The following is a 20,258-nucleotide window of genomic DNA, read 5'->3' on the forward strand; positions in this document are numbered from 1 at the left end:
GTGAGCTGTTTGGCCTGAGCCCTGGTGACAGCAAACACACCGGCAGAGATGCCCATCAATTTTGCATGAGTCCCGAACTCTACTTCAGCCCAAGCTGAAGTCTCTAGATCATTGCCCAACAGACAATTTACAGGTAGGTCTGGAGATACCACAACCTTTATAGGTCCAGTACCCCTCCCCAGCTGAGGTTCACAACTGCCAAGTATGATCTGATCAGGAGACACCTTTCTCTATCACCATAGTGACACTGGCCCCTGTGTCCCTGTAAGCCATTGCTTTTTTTTCATTAATCAGAGACTGTTGTCTGTACTTGCCCAAGTTAGTGGGACCTATCGGTAAGGTGGTAAGGTCTATGCGACCATCACACACTAAAACAGCCTGAGCTGGAGTTCTGACTAAGTCAGAACCCATCTCACGACCCAGGGTTAACCCCACTAATCCCTTGGTTGCAGTACTACCTCTTGTACTTGTGCTAGGGGGAGCAGGTGTCTTAGGGGAGTGGTAGTAGTAGTCTCCTTGGCCTTTGAACAATCAGCATCCCTTGTCCAATGGCCTTTACCTTACAAATGTAGCACCAAGGTTTCTTCTTGCCCTTTTTGGAATTTTGGGACTCATCCCCAGATGCAGGTTGTTAGGGCCATTGAGAAGACTCTTTCTTATCTTTGACCTTGTCCCAAACCTTATCCTGGGATTTAGAAGAATCTTGCTTCTTCTAGTCACCACCATTACCATGGTTCTTCTGCTTAACCCTGGTGCTGACCCATTTATCTGCCTTCTATCCCAATTCTTGGGAAGAAGTCAGATCTGAGTCCACCAGGAACTTATGCAAAAGCTGATTCTGACAGTTATTAGGATGTGATCAGTCATAATCAAATTGTACAATCCCTCATAGTCCTGCATCTTTCTTCCATGAAGCCAGCTTTCCAGAGCCTTAATAGCACTGTCTACAAAATCCACCCAGTCCTGGGCCTGTGCTTTCTGGGTGTCTCTGAACTTAATCCTATACTGTGCAGTGGTTAATCCAAACCCATCTATGTGAGCACTCCTCAGTACTGAGTAATTGTCAGCATCCTCTCCTGTAACAGCGAGGAGCTTATCTCACAACCCAGGGTTGTGAGATACCTGCCCACTGCTCTTGAGGGACCTTCTGAACTTTGCAGGCCCTCACCAAAGCAGTGATCCATTTAGTCCCAGACTAGTGGATTGCCGTGCGAGCGAGCGAGCAGGAAAGCGGGAAGCGGGGAAGACGCTGAATTGCTCACCGGCATCGCCGCGGAGCCGGTCGCCGCTCTTGAATCGCGGTGCCTCTGCTGATTCCACCGGCACTGCCGCGGGAGGCGCGGAGCTTTCTCCCGATCCAGCTCTTGGTCCCTCCGGTGCCGCCGGTGCCGCTCCTTCCGCTCCGTTCAGCGGTGCCGAGTATGTGGAGGAGGTGGGAGGTCGAGCGGCTGGCTCTGGCTGGCTTCCTCTCTGTGGCGGCGGCGGTGCAGTAAGCACAACAAGTACAGCAAGTGGCACTGATCCTGAGGAGGAGGACCTTGAGGAGCAGGATTGGGTGGTGAGCGGCGCCTGGAGCAGCTGGAGCAGCTGGGCAAGTGGACCAGGTGGATCTGGAATCGTAGAGCAAAAAAATAATAATAATAAAACTGAAGGCGGTGGAAAGCCACAAGATCACCAAGGAGCCCCACAAAGCAGGAGTTGCATGAAGGACTCAGACTAAACGTTCACCACAAAAATACCAACATTAAGCAGGCAGGTGACGAAACAAGAGTCTTTCCTGGATTTGAAGTTCTTATGGGGTGTTGTGCTTTTCCTTGATTATTTTGATTATTTTCAAAAGACTTATTTATAAAGGAAGGTTCTGGCTGGGTATTAAATAAAACAGGATTAAAACCTTACTTATGCTCTCCATCTTGAGTAATACGCCCATTCAGACCTGTAGGCAATAACTAACGGCCCAGGAATTCAGTTACCATCTGTTTTTACATATCCTGTGGACTTACGGAGAGTTGCCACAAGCACGAAGATTTCAGTTCTGGTGTTAGGTGTTTTTGGTGTTAGGCCAAGCACAGGGCTGCTCAAATGAGATCGGGGACAATCCGCCAAGCGGCAACAGGCAGAAAAATAAGTAAAAAATCAAAACTCTAAAAATTTAAAGAAGAGGATTCACTGCTTAACCAATCAGCAAAGGTAAAAGGCTCAAGGGAGAGGCTGGTTTCTGCACCAACGCCAACAATAACAATGCCAAGCCCGAAAAACAAAACAGGGATCCACAAATTCTTTTTTTTAAAGGACCCTATGGCGGCATTATATGCTCCAACAGTTGAAGCTGCCCAGTTGCCAAGTCCAATTCTCCCTGACAAACCAAGAGCCAACCCTCTTCAGATCCCAGAAGATTCGATTAATGCTTCACATAGGGAATTATTCCCACAAAAAAATATGGTTTGCTCAGATGTGGGAAAATTAGTAACTACAACAGCCCAGGTACATCAGACAATGCCCATAACCTCAGCTACCATATTTTCGAATAAATTTGAAGTGATTGTAAAATCCCCTAACTCGAATATACCTGAGCAAGCGGTTAATGCTGTATTAGAGGGGGGTACTGAGATCCCCATGGAAAGGAGAGCACGGTCTAACCCCAATACCAGTTCTGCAGCCCATAACATAGCCTTGGACGGCCACATAACCGCAACGGGACCAAAGGTAGGAAAATATTTGGCATGCTTTAACGAAGAAGGCCTCTCCAACTTAAAAGGGACATACGTTACAAAAGAAAAATCAATAAAACCTTCAGTACAGGCAGGCCCTATGGAAGAAGGCCCTGCCAAATCATTTTCTATGCTAAACGACTCTAATTTGGTGGAAATTCTGGAAATTCTGGAATCTAAGAGTCAGGAAAAAAATCCTCTGGGAAACGACTCTCAACCAGACTTAAGCAACAAAACTCCACAGGGTAGATTTAAAATAGCTGTATCGACACACCTAAGTTCACCTGGTAAGTTAGTCTACCAGCGTTCAGCACCTGTGGAGGATCTCCAATGTTCCACTAGAGCAAATCAACAAAATTTCTCACCACCAATAACCATTTCTTCAGTCAGCAGGATTGAGCTCGGGTCCGAGGCCTCGGTGAAGTACAATGAATATCAGTCTAATTCACACTGGACCCAAACTCTGATTCATTCCCTGGAACAAGCCATAAGGGTTCTGAACTTCCAATCAGACAAAATGGATGTTCAAATTGACCTTGTTAATCTCATCGCCAGTCCTACTTCTGGCATAAACACCAAAATGGATCTAATAACATCTTTATTTACATGTAGGGGAAAAATGGACCAGTTAATAGATAACAATAGTCATCCTTTCACCTGCGGCTGCGGCTCAATTATAGAGAAGCTGTCAACCCTCTCTGAAATCCTAAAGGACATCTTAGGGGTATTAAAACAATCCTGCAACAGCAAGCAGTCTAACCTACTACAAAAAACCGTTGAGCAAGAGGAGAAAATAAATTATACCAAACTAACCATAGCAGAAACAAGCAATGGAAACGTTACAGAGAGAGTGGAGCAGCAGGTCCAACTGGATCTATCAGATCCCCATATAGACGCCTCACAAACCCTTCTGAAGCCCGCAGGGGGAGTGAATCCCACAATAAGGGAAAGAAAGCGTGCAAGGAAGTGTGGTAAATATTTTATTACCGGGACTGAATTTAATACGGAATCTAAATAAAACAGCTCAGTGAAATAAGAGGCAGAATCCGTGGTATAAGAGGTTTCTGAATGGGCTTTATTCAAAATGGCCGACTCGAGTCGCGGCCTTCATGTTCCGTCACCACGGGGGTTCAGGAAGTGAAGTACAATATTTTATTGACAGTCAGTCATTTTTATAGAATGTACATTACAATGAAACAAATGCAGAAGGCGTAACAATTGATAAGAAAAGTGACAATTTACATGCGTAACCAAAAATGGGCGTAATGAGGAGTAAAAACAAACATAATTGGTTATGAGGTTATATGATGTCATATATAGGTGGATCTATAAGATAATACTTGGCATAGATGCGCGCGCAGCTGCATGACGTGTGATTGACGTGCAGCTAGGGGGTGACGGGGACTTGACATTTAGCTCTACATGTGGAGACAAGAAGTCTCGGGGGTCACGTCAACCTAATCCCAAATCATATCTAACATCCTATGTTTAAAGAACTATGTTATCCACAAAGGAAGGACTCTCGGACAGAATCTATTCTATACTGACTGTATGTGCGTGTACAAGCGTCTAAGTGTCTATATGAGATGCAAGGGGCAGAAACTTTCCATGGTAACGGGGCTATGAATTACTTGCATGAGGACAGAGAGGCCGGCCCCTTTGCTCGGTAGCTGAAGGAAATGTTTACCTAAATTACTAGACAGGAATGCATCGGCTGAGGAGCGAAGTAGATAATTCGAAGGTGAAATACGGTTTCTTGGCAGGCAGGCGAAACCGGCCGAGGCAGGCACCGTTAGCCGCACAGGGAGTAGGACAAAGTTCATGGATACAGATGCGAGCTCAAGCTGAAGCTGTCAAAGGCAGAGGAAAAAGGAAAGGCTTGATGGCAGAATCAGGGCCTACTCGCCTGAACTGCAAAATGGAGTAACTGAGCCATATAAAGTCGGTGGCCTTTCATACTTAGGAATCGAATATCCAGCCCATTCATGGCGGATCTGACAGAGGACATGTTGACGGTGGACGCACATGTGTTTGCGTCTTAGAAACTGGAACGGGAGGGAACATACATGTACTGGTAACATGCACATAGAACCGTTGGGGTCCAAGATAGGGGACATAACTGATCAGGAAAATCCATATTTCCACATTCCCTCCTTGTCCCCTACTTGCCCATCAAGAGACATCAATCTTCATTAATCCATCGATTAGTTCATGGAGCATCATTTCTTCTTCTTTCTTCTTCCGGGATCTTGAGTGAAAACCTTGATGTGGAATACACGATGTGGCACACAGGCCACAAATCGCTGGTCCACATTGCAGGCATAAGCAGCAACTGAATAGTATAAGAAGGCCAATACCTAGGAAGGATAGAACTCTCCATCCCCAGGCTGATATCACACTCCAAAACCACCCGGACCAAGTCCAAGTGCCTGGACTCTCGTGTATCTGGCTCACAATCTTATGAAGGCGGGTTATAGCTTTATATACAGATGGCGAATTTTCTGGTATGAATACGCAGCAGCTTGATCCGATGACCCTACAAGCTCCGCCCCTATCGGCCAGGATGACGTCAAGGACAAGACGATTTTGAAGAACAACAATCCTCATTGCAGATTGCTCCTTTGTCAAGTTGCCTAGGGCGGCAATAGTTTCATTCACTACAGCTTCAAGGGTTCTAGTTAATCTACGTATCAGCTTACTATTAGTAACAGTACCTATATAGGGAAAGATGCCTTTATTAAAATCTACATACTTGTCCCATGCCGTCTCAGTATAATCGACAATTGGGAGATCTCTCCGCTCTCTATTGTGTACTAAATGAATATTTCTGTAATAATCAGGAGGAGCTAGGAAAACAGGTGGTAAAAGGAATGCAATGTAGCAGGTACCATCCCAATCTAGAGGTAAACGCATATATGCAGTCTGACCACATACAAAGTAGGAATGGCGAGAAGCTCTAAATGAAGATTTGCCTTGATCACTGAATTCTACTATAGTAGTGCATTTACTATGGCCCATATGTATGGAACCACTTTTACTTACACATAATTCACCCTTTACTGGGAATACTGACATGGTGGGCAAAATTAGTTCAACTTCGGATTCGACATTCAGAATCATGAGATTAGGTGTAAAGTTACCTAATCCATATACTTCATTTTCCAGATCAGTTCCTGTTCCTTTGGGGCGACCCTCCTTGTCAGGGTAGCAGACCTTGAGTAAAACTAGGTTCAGATTTCCCCATACCCAATGGTCTTGGTAAACAGCTGTATCTGAGTCTATGGAATTGATTAAACTAAACCATGCTCCACAGGATCCATTATGTGTAAACGGATGTGGGAAGAAAGGCAGGACTCCTTCATAATTCTGATAGGGAGGGAGTCGGCCACACACCCAACAATTAGTAGCATTACTAGTCTGGTGGGAATGGTGTAACATACTAATGAAAGTATTATTGCGCAGCGCAAGTCTATAAGACAATTCATGCGGGGGTAAGTCACTAAAAGAATGTTCGGCAGTAACATTGTAAACGTTTCTGGCAATAGGGTAATATATGTGCAACAATATACTTGCAGTAATTATTAAAAGACTTAAGGAAAACAAGATTAATAATGTCACTATGCAATGGCTACGCAGTGATTTCCAATACGCCTGTCGTTTCATCATTTTTCGTGACTGTCCATGATTCAGGTCTAGGCGATACATGTCGGAGACAGATTCAACCGCTTCACCTAGGAGAGGACTTAAACAATCAAATCGTCCGACGGTTTGGGTCTAAGTTTCAGCTTATAAAGTTCCTTACTGGTGGTTTCAGCCAAAGGTAGTTTTGAGTCAATGGGTGAGGACATACGAGGTGGGCTGCTTACATCTGAAGGAAGTCCATGAAATTTTTTGATATGACTTGAATGCACCCATCCTTTCCTGCCATCGATCTTCACGGCTGTCCTTGTGGTCAGCAAGACCAACTTGGGTGTCTTCCACCTGGGCTCCAGCTGAGTCTTTCGGTCGAAATTTCTCACAAGCACAAGGTCACCTGGAACTACGTCATGGGGTTTCACCTCAGTATTGTCGGGAAAGGCTGCAGCTACCTGTGAACGACAAGATTGTAGTGCAGACATCAAGGAAGCCAAGTAATCTGTCAGCATATTACAGTCAACATCAGTTATTTTACGTGGTATAGGCGTCCCCCACATATTCGGTGGTCTTCCAAAGATCACCTCATAAGGGGATAGCCCTGTTCGAGAGTGTGCTACCATTCTCATGTAAAAGAGTGCAACTGGTAAGGCTACTACCCAATCAACCCCTTTTTCCTTACATATTTTGGACAATCTGATTTTCAGAGTTTGATTATGTCGTTCCACGAGACCTGCTGCCTCGGGGTGTCGGACACAATGAAACTTCCACTGATATCCTAGCAAGAGTGAAACATGTTTCATCAGTTCGGATGAGAAGGGCTGGCCGTTATCTGAATAGACAACACGTGGTAAACCGTATCGTGGGAAGAATTCTCGAACTAACTGTTTGGCAGTAGTCGGGGCAGTGTAATCTGAAACCGGGTATGCCTCCGTCCAACGGGACAGAGCGCAGACAACTACGAGAACATATTTGAATCCTCGACATCGTTCCATCTGGATATAATCCATCTGGAGGACTTCAAAAGGGTGATCAGGAGGCTGAAATCCACCCTGCTCTACGGGGATGCTTTTTCCTGGGTTAAACTGACAACATATCATACAGGTACGGACTTTTTGCTTAGCTGCTGCTCGTAAATGTTTGTTGAACCAAATGTGTTGAATGCTGTCTAGCATAGCTTTCTCCCCTAAATGTGCCGGACTATGAATTGTAGTTATGATAGCCTGGACCATAGAATCAGGAAGGAACCATACAGATTTCTCCTTCGTCATCCATCCCTGGTCCGTTTGGATCCCTCCTAATTCCGTCCATTTCTTTATTTCGTCTGCGGTAGCATGTGTCTGTATGTCAATTATGTCAAGTGCGGGATCCTTAATCGTCATGCAATGTGTTGGTGTCGGAACTATTGGCTTTGTCATGTCGGATGTGCGAGTCTGAGCAGTCTGTTTAGCTGTTCTGTCAGCTAAATCATTGCCTTGAGAAATGATATCAGTGACTTTCGTATGTGCTTTGCATTTCATAATCGATATAGCAGTGGGCAGATGAATTGCGTCTAACAGAGCATGAATGAGGGACCCGTGCTGAATGTGGGTGCCATGAGAAGTTAAATAACCTCTCTCTCGCCAAAGCACCCCGAAGTCATGTACAACTCCGAATGCATAACGTGAATCAGTGTATATGTTAACTTTCTTACTTGTGGCTTGAATACAGGCTTGTGTCAGAGCAATAAGTTCTGCTGCTTGAGCTGACAAAGTATCTATACAGTTTGTTTCAATGACTTCAGTATCTGTCGTGACTGCATACGCGGCCACTAAATCTCCTGTACCTGTCCTCATACATGATCCATCTACATACAACGTCAGGTCTGGATCTAACAATGGAACGTCTGTCAAGTCTTGTCTGGGTTTCGTTGTTATTGTAATAACTTCAACACAATCATGAGCTAGTGGGTCTGTTCCTATTACAGGTAAAAGTGTGGCAGGATTCAATGTATTACAACGTCGGATTTCTATATGTGGCTGAAACAATGTCAGTTCATACCCTGTAAGTCTTGCTATGGTTAAGTGTTGTGTTTGCGTTCGGTTCACAAGAACCTCTACTGCGTGTGGTACTTGTACTGTCAACGGATGTCCTAACACTATGGCATCGCTTTGTCTTATTGCTAAAGCTGTTGCTGCCACTGATTTCAGGCATGCAGGCAAAGCCTGAGCTACGGGATCTAATGTACTGGAGAAATAAGCACATGGCTTGCGTGATCCTGCTTGTTCCTGAGTGAGCACTGACAAAGCAGTACCTTCACGTTCTGTAACAAAAAGTGTAAAATGTTTATAGTAACATGGTGTCGCTAAAACAGGTGCTTGACATAGAGCTTTCTTCAAGCTTTCAAAAGCTAGTGTATGTTCCTGAGTCCAAGGGAGGACAGCCGATGTGGCCGCCTCCTGTGTTGTCAGCTGAATGAGTGGTTTTGCTAGAAATGCATACTGAGGGATCCACTGCCTGCAATATGAAGTGAGGCCTATGAAAGCCCGCACCTCCTTTTGTGTCTTGGGTATTGGCATGTTAGCTATTAACTGAATGCGATCGGGTGTGAGCTGCCTTCCCTCCTTGGACAGCGAGTGACCAAGATAAACAACTCGCTGTACACAGAACTGCAGCTTAGAAGGGGATACCTTGTGCCCCTTTTTGGCTAGAAATTGTAAAACCGTCAGTGATGCTTTTTCACATTCAGGTTCGCTTCGGGCGGTGATCAGCAGATCATCGACATATTGAAGCAGTGCAGTGCAAGCTGGCATGTGTATACTGTCAAGTTCTCGTTTCAGTGCTTGGCTATAGATGCTGGGGCTTTCTGTGAATCCTTGAGGAGCGCGGGTGAATTTAAAGCTTCGTCCATTTAAACTAAATCCGAACAGATATTGGCTCTCCGGATCTATTGGGACGCTGAAAAAGGCATTCTTGAGATCAATTACTGTAAAGAATGTAGCTTGTGAATCAATGGCTGTCAGTAATGATGAGATATCGGGGACCACAGGAAACTGTGGCACAATGCATTTGTTTAGTTCGCGCAGATCAATAACCAGTCGATATACTGGCGGGGCCATTGGATCAGTTCGTTTAAGAATCGGAATTATCGGGGAATTACATACATTGGAGTCGGTTTCCACAACCACTCCTTGGGCAATGAGCTCATCAATGATTTTCAGTAAAGCCACTACAGCCTCTGGTGGTAACTTGTATTGTCGCATTCGTGGTAGCACCACTCCTGCCTTCAGTGTGACTCGATATGGTGTAATGTTCATGCAACCAACATCAGTAGGGCCTTGTGCCCATAAATGTGCGGGTAAAGTCTGTAATCGGTGATCCATGTCTCTGGATACATAGTGACCTTTGAAATCTCGTAAAAACAATCTTACTCCTTCCGGAGAACAACATATAATAGCCCCTAGAGCTTTCAATGTCTTTATACCTAACAAGTTTTCTGGGCATGATTTGGTAAGCAATAAATCTGTAGTTCGTGTCAAGGGACCAATCGTAAGTGGAAGTGGCTGTGATACTTCATTAACAATAGGTTTTCCTGAAAAACCAAGGGAAACATTTTGAGAGCCTGAGAGGGGTGCCCCTGGAACTTCACTACGTTTTATTGTTGTTCGACTTGCCCCTGTATCAAGTAAGAATTTTCTGTCTTGACCTAATAATTCACTGTGCACATAAGGTCCTTCTTGATCTACTGGGATTTCAATAAGGGGTAAGTCAACTTCCCTCTCTAGGCTTTTTCATGCGTAACGCTGATACTCAGGATATTCATACTGGGCGGTCTGATACATTTGTCGTGTTGTTGTTTGTGTGGCAGCAACAGGCAACGGTGGTGCAGCTGGCACAAACTGTATTGGCTGTTGTGCGGCTGGCATGGCCTGTGCATGCTGCGGAGCTCCTTGTTCATTCTGATCCTGTCTTAGTGGCCGTGGTCTTTCTTTTGCAATACCTACAGCGATATTGCGCTTCAGGACTGGACAATCGTGTACATAATGGCCTGGCTGTTTACAATAATTGCATGTTCCTTTTATAGGAACTGCTGAATCTCCGGAATGTGTCACACCCTTTTTGTGACCATCCGCTGGTACTGTCTGGGAAACTAGCATTTTCATTTTAGTGTCCTTCATACGTCTTTGTTCGTGTTCTTGTTCATCTCTAATTCTATTGTGATGATACTGTAACATTTGCAACATTTGTGACGGAGTGTTACCCTGCCATGTACTCTCGAATTTCAATACTCTATTCTTCACTTGAGGCAAGGAATTTTCCACTAATTTTGTCACGAATAAATGTGGATATGACTCACTATTTGCTTTTATCCCACTATTTATACCGAAACATTTTTCAAATCGGGCATAGAAATCACTAGTGTCCTCATCTTGTTTCTGTTTACAGGCTGAGATTGCACCCCAATCTTCCTTTTTCGTAGCTAATAAACGTGGCAGTACCTGTACTAGCAAACCTGGTAGTGCTTTAACTTTATCCCCAAGCCCTGAACCTGCAGTTCGACCTCTTTCTTCGGTTTCTAATGCTGTCCAGTCTATCTTTTGGTCCCCCACTTCCCACTCTTTTTCCTTAAGTTTTTCATAAATGCCAGCAGGCATTAGCACCTTTAATATCGTCATAATGTCAGGATAGGTATACTCTCCCATCAGTAACATGTCTTTAATTTCTCGGTGGAAACCCGCTGGGTCCTTGTCGTGACTGGGTACCACCTTTTTCATTTCCAACAATTCCATTTTAGATATGGGTGTATATACGAATACACGGTGAAACTGATTATCCTCGCCTTTTATTGGGTGCACTTCTCGTAAAGGATTCTGTCTATCCATGTAATACGGTGTTCTTTCCTTGTGAGGCAGCGAGAAAGGATCTGGGCTTACAAAAAGAATGTACTGCTTTCTGGATACGAGTATTTCTTTGATTAACTTATTACCTGAACCTTTCCATCTATTCGTGAGTAATTCAGTTAATATGTCAGGTAAAGGACCAGGATCGGAATGTTGGTTCTTATATAATATAAGAAGTTGCTGAATCATGTAAATTCCAGCCAAACGCTGTTCATCTGGACTGAGGTTCAAAAACGTGTGTGCTACTGTGTCATCACCATATTTTCCGGGACTATCAATCCAATGAACGGCTGACCTATCTAATTCCTGCTCATCCATAGAATCGAGGAGGTGGTAACCCCTTCGTTCTCGGAGTATTTTGTCAGCAGCTTGAAACGAATGTTCGGGAGACTTCAGATTTATGATAGGTGTCGGATAAGTTCTGTTATTATCTGGACATATCGAATGAATCGGATCAGTAAAACATCTAGTATTATTGCAGGACCTTCCTCTACCTACATAGGCTATGGTATCTGACTGTCTTACGGGATCCCCTGATTCGGGCACCTCGTTTTGTTCAAACTCGTCTGTCTCCAATCTCTCTTCATGTATACGTTCTATTTCTTTCCTTATTTTTCGACACATGGCTACTATACTTCCTTGTTTATCATGTCTTCCGTCTGATATATTCTGACTCCATCTTGTAAGAGTTTGCATTATTTCCGGGTCCACCCCCGGTCGGTCTTGATTTCTGATCACACAATTTACGAGAAAACGTAGCAATTCCCCCTGTATCTCCACTTTCTGATATTCCATAGCTCTGTTAATGCATTCAGGATCTCTCCCTGTTTGGACAAAATGATATATGTTATCCAGGTGCATAGCCATTCCTGGTAACTTCCCTAAAAACCCCGCAGCTCTTCTGATACGTAATGATGCCATGACCATTTCATCCTCTTTGCCGGGCACCGGGTCATATCTACAATCTACTAAAAGGTCCTTAAGCATGCGGGTATTTATAAGTTTGGGCGTACGTGTATGTACTGGTTCTTGAAAAGTAAGTTTACTTATTCGGGGTGGCGTAGAATAAATGCTAGTAGCACCTCCGGTAGCCCCATCTGGGGTACTGGGCGCGAAAGGATTCGTTGAACGTGCTACAGCAACTACAGGTGTGGACACAACTGTAGAATCGGCTGCGGAGACAGATGCGGAAACAGATGTGCTTGCCGAAGCTTGTGTCGGAGTTTGTTGTTGCACAGAGACAGATACCTGATCTTGACGTTGAGCCCCCCCAGCAGACGGTCTATGTGGTGCGGGGTTAGCATACTCGGGAGCTGCGTCATCTAAATACGAGGAAAGAAAAACATCTTCTGCGGTTCTGGGATGTCCTTTAGGATGTACCTTTATTGGAAACAATGGGGGTGGCAAGTCTTTTGGTATCTCCGTAGTAGCCTTAGGTAATCCTTCGGCCAGGAGGGGATACATACCTTTCATAAGGGCATTTCTTTGCCTATCGGCTTGCTCTGCTTTTACTCGTGTACCCTCTTCAATCAATAAACTTTCTCGGACTTTATTTGCACTTTCTTTACTTCTCTCTTCCTGTCTTAGCGCTTTCTCGGTACGTCTATGCGATTCTTTACGCCATAACCCAACAGCGTCTTTCTGTGACTGTCTAGCTTTCCTCTTCCACAACTCTTCTTCTACTTTCATAATACATTCTGCATCCCAGGTCCCAGCTACGGGCCATCTCTGACTTTCTGGTAATTCTTTGGTGTAGTCCACCCATAAATCAAGAAATAATATGGCATCTAAGCCATGTTTGTGATACATGAAGTGCCCTGGAGTGTCCCTAGGAGGAATAGGAACTGCTTCTTCAAGTACCCCTTTTCTCGTAGTGATCTGTCTTAACTTCGAAAAGAGCGGCATATTGACAACTGATCTGATACTTGAACTTGAACACACTTAGTACAAAAAAAATACGACAATGAACAATCATTCATACCACAATATGCAAGACGTTTAACACTTTAAACATTAAACATTAAACATTTTTAACCTTTAAAATGACCAACAATGATGATCGTCTGCATAACTAATCACCAAGCAGAATTCTTGACAATAACTAGATACTTCGGAATACTTGATATACTGCTAAACAGTACAGATACACTGCTAAAACAGTGCAGACCGGATTTGTGTACCCAAATCCGTCTTGACCGGCACAACCTAAGTGCACGTCAGAACGCCTCCCCAGCAATGGTACTCACCGGGTAGCTCGGAACGGGAGGCCTCGAAATGGGACTGGACTGGACTCGACACTGCGGACATCGAACTCTCTGGACGTCGGGACTTCGAAATCTGGTGGGCCTCTGTATACCTCGGATCTTGCTCTCTCTCTGCTAGGCTCTGGTCGGGATACTTCGCACTTCTCACCGCCTCGTCTGGGTTGATCGCAGCCTCAGTCGCCCCCGCTTGACCGGAGGGAGCTACAGGAAATCCTGCTGGTACGCGTTATGGTCCGTCCAGCTGTGGCAGGAGACCGGGCCTGCAACGCACCACCGGCGCGTGAGATGAGAAAGTGTCCCTGTTCGGGCGCCAATCATGTGGTAAATATTTTATTACCGGGACTGAATTTAATACGGAATCTAAATAAAACAGCTCAGTGAAATAAGAGGCAGAATCCGTGGTATAAGAGGTTTCTGAATGGGCTTTATTCAAAATGGCCGACTCGAGTCGCGGCCTTCATGTTCCGTCACCACGGGGGTTCAGGAAGTGAAGTACAATATTTTATTGACAGTCAGTCATTTTTATAGAATGTACATTACAATGAAACAAATGCAGAAGGCGTAACAATTGATAAGAAAAGTGACAATTTACATGCGTAACCAAAAATGGGCGTAATGAGGAGTAAAAAGAAACATAATTGGTTATGAGGTTATATGATGTCATATATAGGTGGATCTATAAGATAATACTTGGCATAGATGCGCGCGCAGCTGCATGACGTGTGATTGACGTGCAGCTAGGGGGTGACGGGGACTTGACATTTAGCTCTACATGTGGAGACAAGAAGTCTGGGGGGTCACGTCAACCTAATCCCAAATCATATCTAACATCCTATGTTTAAAGAACTATGTTATCCACAAAGGAAGGACTCTCGGACAGAATCTATTCTATACTGACTGTATGTGCGTGTACAAGCGTCTAAGTGTCTATATGAGATGCAAGGGGCAGAAACTTTCCATGGTAACGGGGCTATGAATTACTTGCATGAGGACAGAGAGGCCGGCCCCTTTGCTCGGTAGCTGAAGGAAATGTTTACCTAAATTACTAGACAGGAATGCATCGGCTGAGGAGCGAAGTAGATAATTCGAAGGTGAAATACGGTTTCTTGGCAGGCAGGCGAAACCGGCCGAGGCAGGCACCGTTAGCCGCACAGGGAGTAGGACAAAGTTCATGGATACAGACGCGAGCTCAAGCTGAAGCTGTCAAAGGCAGAGGAAAAAGGAAAGGCTTGATGGCAGAATCAGGGCCTACTCGCCTGAACTGCAAAATGGAGTAACTGAGCCATATAAAGTCGGTGGCCTTTCATACTTAGGAATCGAATATCCAGCCCATTCATGGCGGATCTGACAGAGGACATGTTGACGGTGGACGCACATGTGTTTGCGTCTTAGAAACTGGAACGGGAGGGAACATACATGTACTGGTAACATGCACATAGAACCGTTGGGGTCCAAGATAGGGGACATAACTGATCAGGAAAATCCATATTTCCACAGAAGGCTCGGCGTAAACAAAATAAACAGTTAAGCCCTGTTTTGGAGAAAACTTCCCCGCCAGTTACAATAAAAGCCCCGCAAGGGGAAAAGATCCACTCTTCCCCTTGCGAGGCAACACATCTGGACATAGAACACACTGAAACCCCTCAGGACTTTAGTGAAACACAACAAAGTATTAACTCGCCTGCGATACCCCAAAAGAAAGCTCAATTCTTTCAAAAGGGTAGTGGATCTTCTTCAGAGGGCAAAACACGCCAGAAACCTAAGCAGGAAGCGCAGCAACGGGAAAACAACGAAGCAACAGAAAATGGAGAGGGACACGGAAAAATAATTCAAGTGCCTGGCAAAAGTGAATCCAGGCGTAAAAGTGGTCCAAACATGGGTACACAGGTCATGCCCAACGAGGAAATGAAAAAGGGCCCAGAAGCAGGAGAGCGGAAACCGTCACCATCCAAGACGTTTCAGGTATCCACATCCCCCATGGCCCAAAACTTTACCAACTTAATAGAGGTCACAATAAGTGGAACAGCTCGACATTGTAAGCTCCACCATCCAGATTCCGGGCCAGCGCAATTAGAGAACAACATAATTAGTAAACGCGGCCCAATGGAACGGATAATGGAAGAGGAAAAAGCTGACCCGAAGGAGCGCGAATTACGACCCTCAAAGGGCGCGCCATCAACAACAACTTCAGAGACTGGAAGTAAGCAAAATCTACATTCCTGCTTCAGCGTCCAAAATCAATCAGACGGGTCTGAATTGAAACTACTATTTGTTCCAGAATATAAGACCAAAGGAATACAAGATATATTAAACAGAGGGAACCTGTTGAGGCTATTTAAAGAAATCCCAGAATTAAAAGGTATTAATTCCCGAGATCTAGTAGCCGTAGAATTCAAACAAAGTCTAAGGACGGGCGCTGAAGAGACATTGACTACCTGGACCTCAAAGGACTTGGTGGATAGAATACACTCGATGACTACAAGGTTCGGAGCATGGGGAATTACGCTGAAGACTTATAAATGTCCAAGATACCCGCATCCCCTTCTCAAAAATCTAAATGACGGGGACGCACCGGCGAAAAACAATATCACATGCGTGCGAGGTGCTCGTTCAAATTCTCCTGCCACGCCATTCAATGAGGACAGGTCGAACATAATAGGAAGCAGTAGAAACCCGGTGGGAATCTCTCTGGAGACCAGGGATTGGTCCTGGGTGTCAAAAACATTAAACAATAAGTATACCTAATGAAGAAAGGAAAAACTTAATAGGAGAATGGAGGCCGGTCTCCAGCCCGGAAGAAGTCCATTCAGTCAATATTTCGTTCTGTTCATGGAATATCCATGGCTTCAAAGACATGGGGCAGGACCACGAAACATTAACTTTTTTCACTCAGCAAGATATCATCCTGTTTCAGGAAACCTGGAACATGTCACCAATTTCCATTCCAGGATTTATAGAATTCCACATCCTGGCCGAAAGATTCTCAAGTTTTGGGCACCCAAGAGGGGGCCTTTCAACCTTCGTAAACCAAAAATTGGATTGGTCAACAGAAGAATTGGATATGGGGGCTGCATGGGTCCAAGTGACCAAACTAAGTGGCAGACACTCGCCTGAAGAATGTAAGTGGTAATGTTTTGTAATTAACGTCTACATCCATCCCGAAAGGAAAGAGCAGAACGAAAAATATACTATACTAATGAATTTAATAAAAGCATTGCAGAAAAGTCATCAGTACTGCCAAATGATTATCTCGGGTGACTTCAATTGTAATCTAATAGCCAGTACTTTGCATGAAAGTAAAAGGCAGGACAAACAGGGAGCCAGAATGCTAACGAAACATCTTGAAGGTCTCGGCCTGACAATCCTGAATGGAAAAATTCCGGGTGATATCCCAGTGGCAGTTACATTTCTGAGTGGAAAAATTGCTTCAACAATCGATTTTGTTATCTTAAGTAATAACGCAAGTCGATACCTTTAAAGTTACATCTCGAGTCGAAAGTGATCATCTTCCTCTTATTGTAAGAATGAACATCAAAGCAAAGCGCGCCCAAAAAATTAAGTCCATAGCGCATTACCCAGAAAAGTTCAATCTTCGAAAACTTAAATAGCGGGGAGCGTCGCCTCAAATTATACAGGAGACAGCTAGGGAATTTTGGGCAAACAGGTTACACAAACAGAAGTCGGCTGCGTTAAAATCTGGGAACAGCTGGTTGAGTTATTAGTTCACAGATTCCCAGCTACGAGGGGTCGCACCTCAAGGACAGTCATCAAAAGAGAGCCCTGGTTCAATTACGAGCTAAGAGAACAAAAAAGAGGGCTTGCACGAGAGGTGCGATCACAATTACGTGCAGTAAAAGCGGGCAGGAAAACAGAAAACCGAAGCTGTGCCAACTGAGGAGCAACTACAGGAAGAACCTGAGGAGCGCAAAATTAGCGTACAAGAGGGGTATCTGGATACATTTACTGACTGCAAGTAAAAAGTCCAACAGCAGCGACTTCTGGGGCATTATAACCAAATTGTCATCGGGCCCAAAACTACAGCAAGAAGCGGGAATCGGTCAAGAAACGTGGGTTCTCCACGTGAAAACCCTGTACAGCAACACAGTAACAGGCGCCGCAGAAGTGCCAAGTGGGCAGCATTTCGATCAAGAGGTAAAACAATCAGCTCCCGACCCTGATTACTTGGAAGGCAACGCTGCAAGCTCAGAGGAATTAAGCCATGAACTAACCAACGCAAAGGAGTTAAGAGGTTTTATATCAAAACTTAAGACCGAGGGAGCAGCAGGTCTGAATGGCATTCCAAACGCTATTTTTAAGAGCGATCCAGCCTTTTGGTCCGTCCATCTTACCCCCGTCTTCAATGAGATCTATATACGATCTAATGTCCCGGTTTCCTTGAAAGGGAATATTATCCACCCTGTATTTAAAAAGGGTGACCACCGCAATCCAGGCAATTATAGATTGATCTTATTGATAGACGTGGAGGCCAAGCTCTATGCTCCTTGCCTGCTGCTCCAGCTTCAAGATTGGATGGAGGAGAAGAACAAAATCCCAAAGTTCCAGATGGGCTTTAGGCAAGGGATGGGCAACTTAACCAACTTGACGATTCTAGCACTTTTAATTGAAAAGGCGCAAAAAAATAAATCACGATTATTTGCATGCTTTGTGGATATTACTACCGCCTTTGATCGAGTTAACAGGGGTCATCTTTGGAAGAAACTCAAGGCTTGGGGTCTGCCAAGCATAATCCTTAATGCCATAACCACCTTATACTCGGACACTTGGGCCAGAGTTAAATTGGGCGACGGATACAGTACAACCTCAAGCATCCATACGCAGCAAGGCTTGAAACAAGGATGCGTTCTAGCTCCTAGTCTTTTTAATTTGTTTCTTTCAGACATCGCACCGCACCTTGAAAAAGCCGTTTGCCATCCTCCCAAAATGGCCAATGAGTCAGTCGCCATTTTACAATATGCAGACGACATCATATTGCTGAGCCAAACCCCAATTAGCTTAAAGAGATCAATAAACAATCTAGCAACCTACCTGGAGCAGGAACAACTCAAGTTAAATAAAGAAAAAACAAAAATCATTTGTTTAGTGGATCATAAAAAAGCAAAATTTAAATGGTCGGTAAACGGGGCAACAGTGGAAGTACAGCGCTCTTATAAATATCTCGGCGTAATAATTGGGCAAAATGCCTCTTATAAAGATCATAAACTGGCTCTCAAAGCTAAAGCCCAATCATTAATTTACGCGTATAAGCTTCTACGCAAAAAAACCGACTGCCCGAATTACATTAATCTGCTAAAAATAATGGCTGCACAAATCCAGCCCAGTTTATCGTATGGTTTAGCCACCTGGTGAGGCAAGGAAGCGAACATACTAAACGAGCTCCAGTCAAGGATTTACAAGGCCGTCTTTGAGTTGCCAAAATCTGCATCTCCCTCTCAGGTCCGTCTGGAATTTGGTCTCCAGCACCAAAAATTCCAGGGAATGAGCGGGTTTGTTAAACTGTGTCACAAATTTCGCTCCTCTAACCCAGACTCTATGAACAGATTATGTTGGGACGAAATTAGCGACCAGATGAATTCTGAAATACCGATCTCATGGGGCAACTTCCTGAAAACATCTCCGGATGTGCTGGAATTACAAACTGCATGGGAAAACGGGGATGACAAAGAAAGTTTCAGCAAAGCTGCAAATGTTGCAGCAAAAAGGAAATCCCTGCTGGCAGACAAAAGAGAACTCAGCAAGCGCCGGCACGGGTGGACAGTCATCAACTCGTACAAAACCTTTTTATCTGCTCACTTCAGCCTGCAGCTAAAAAATAGTTTTACAAACTTCAGAATGGGTGTGCACGATTCAAAAGACCTGTATCCAATCTGGAAAAAGCTTTTTTTATCCGAGAACTGTCGACTATGTGGTTATAAATCAGAATCTGTAATCCACTTATTATGTGCCTGCCCAGCTGTTTTGCCCCAAAGGAGACAGTGATTAAAATTTATTTTTAACGTCCTGGACATTCGCTCGAGCAGGCAAGCGGTAATACGCTGGCTGGAGGGCGCGTCCATCATCTTGGCCTGCCGGGGCGTCAAATATATGACAATAGTCAAAAGACTTTTACATCAAGCTGACGGTGAGCAATTTGGATTGTAGTCATCTCCTTATAGTCATCCCATCATTATAATTAAGCGGACAGTAACCTATGTCCTGTTGCCGGCTGCAAACAGACAGCAAAGACCATCAAAGTCTTTAACATTGGGGCAGTATCAAAATACTTCTCTCTTTCGAGGGGTCTCTACATTCTTATTTACACTGTTTAATTTTAATTTGTACCACCTCCGGAGTGCAATTTTGTCGCTAAATAGGCAGCTATGAGAATGTTTCCGTAAGTAGGAATTTCTGTAAATTAATTTAACGTAAAGCAATCGCACTTTTTAGGTCTCACCTGAGACAGCGCTTTAGCTTTGTTAAAGGGGGATCTGGAAGAGCAAACGAGTGCTTTTCAGGCCTCCAAATACAGTGCATGTGCGCCGGGCGCGCACACCATTTGGCAGCCTGAAAAGCACTGCCTGATCACTTTCACGGCCGCTTTGATGTCCTCAGTGAGCTGCGCGGCCACTGAAGACATCAAAGCGTCCGTGAAAGTGCACACCATTTGCCACCCCCTTCCTGCTTGTATGATCTCTGCAGACGTGAGCACCCTCTTTTTGCTCAATTTAAGCATTTATTCCCTTAAGCCGAAAGGAAAGAGAAGCCAGCACAAA

The sequence above is a fragment of the Triturus cristatus genome, chromosome 3_2 (genome assembly GCF_964204655.1).
Source record: "Triturus cristatus chromosome 3_2, aTriCri1.1, whole genome shotgun sequence".
Classification (NCBI taxonomy): domain Eukaryota; kingdom Metazoa; phylum Chordata; class Amphibia; order Caudata; family Salamandridae; genus Triturus; species Triturus cristatus.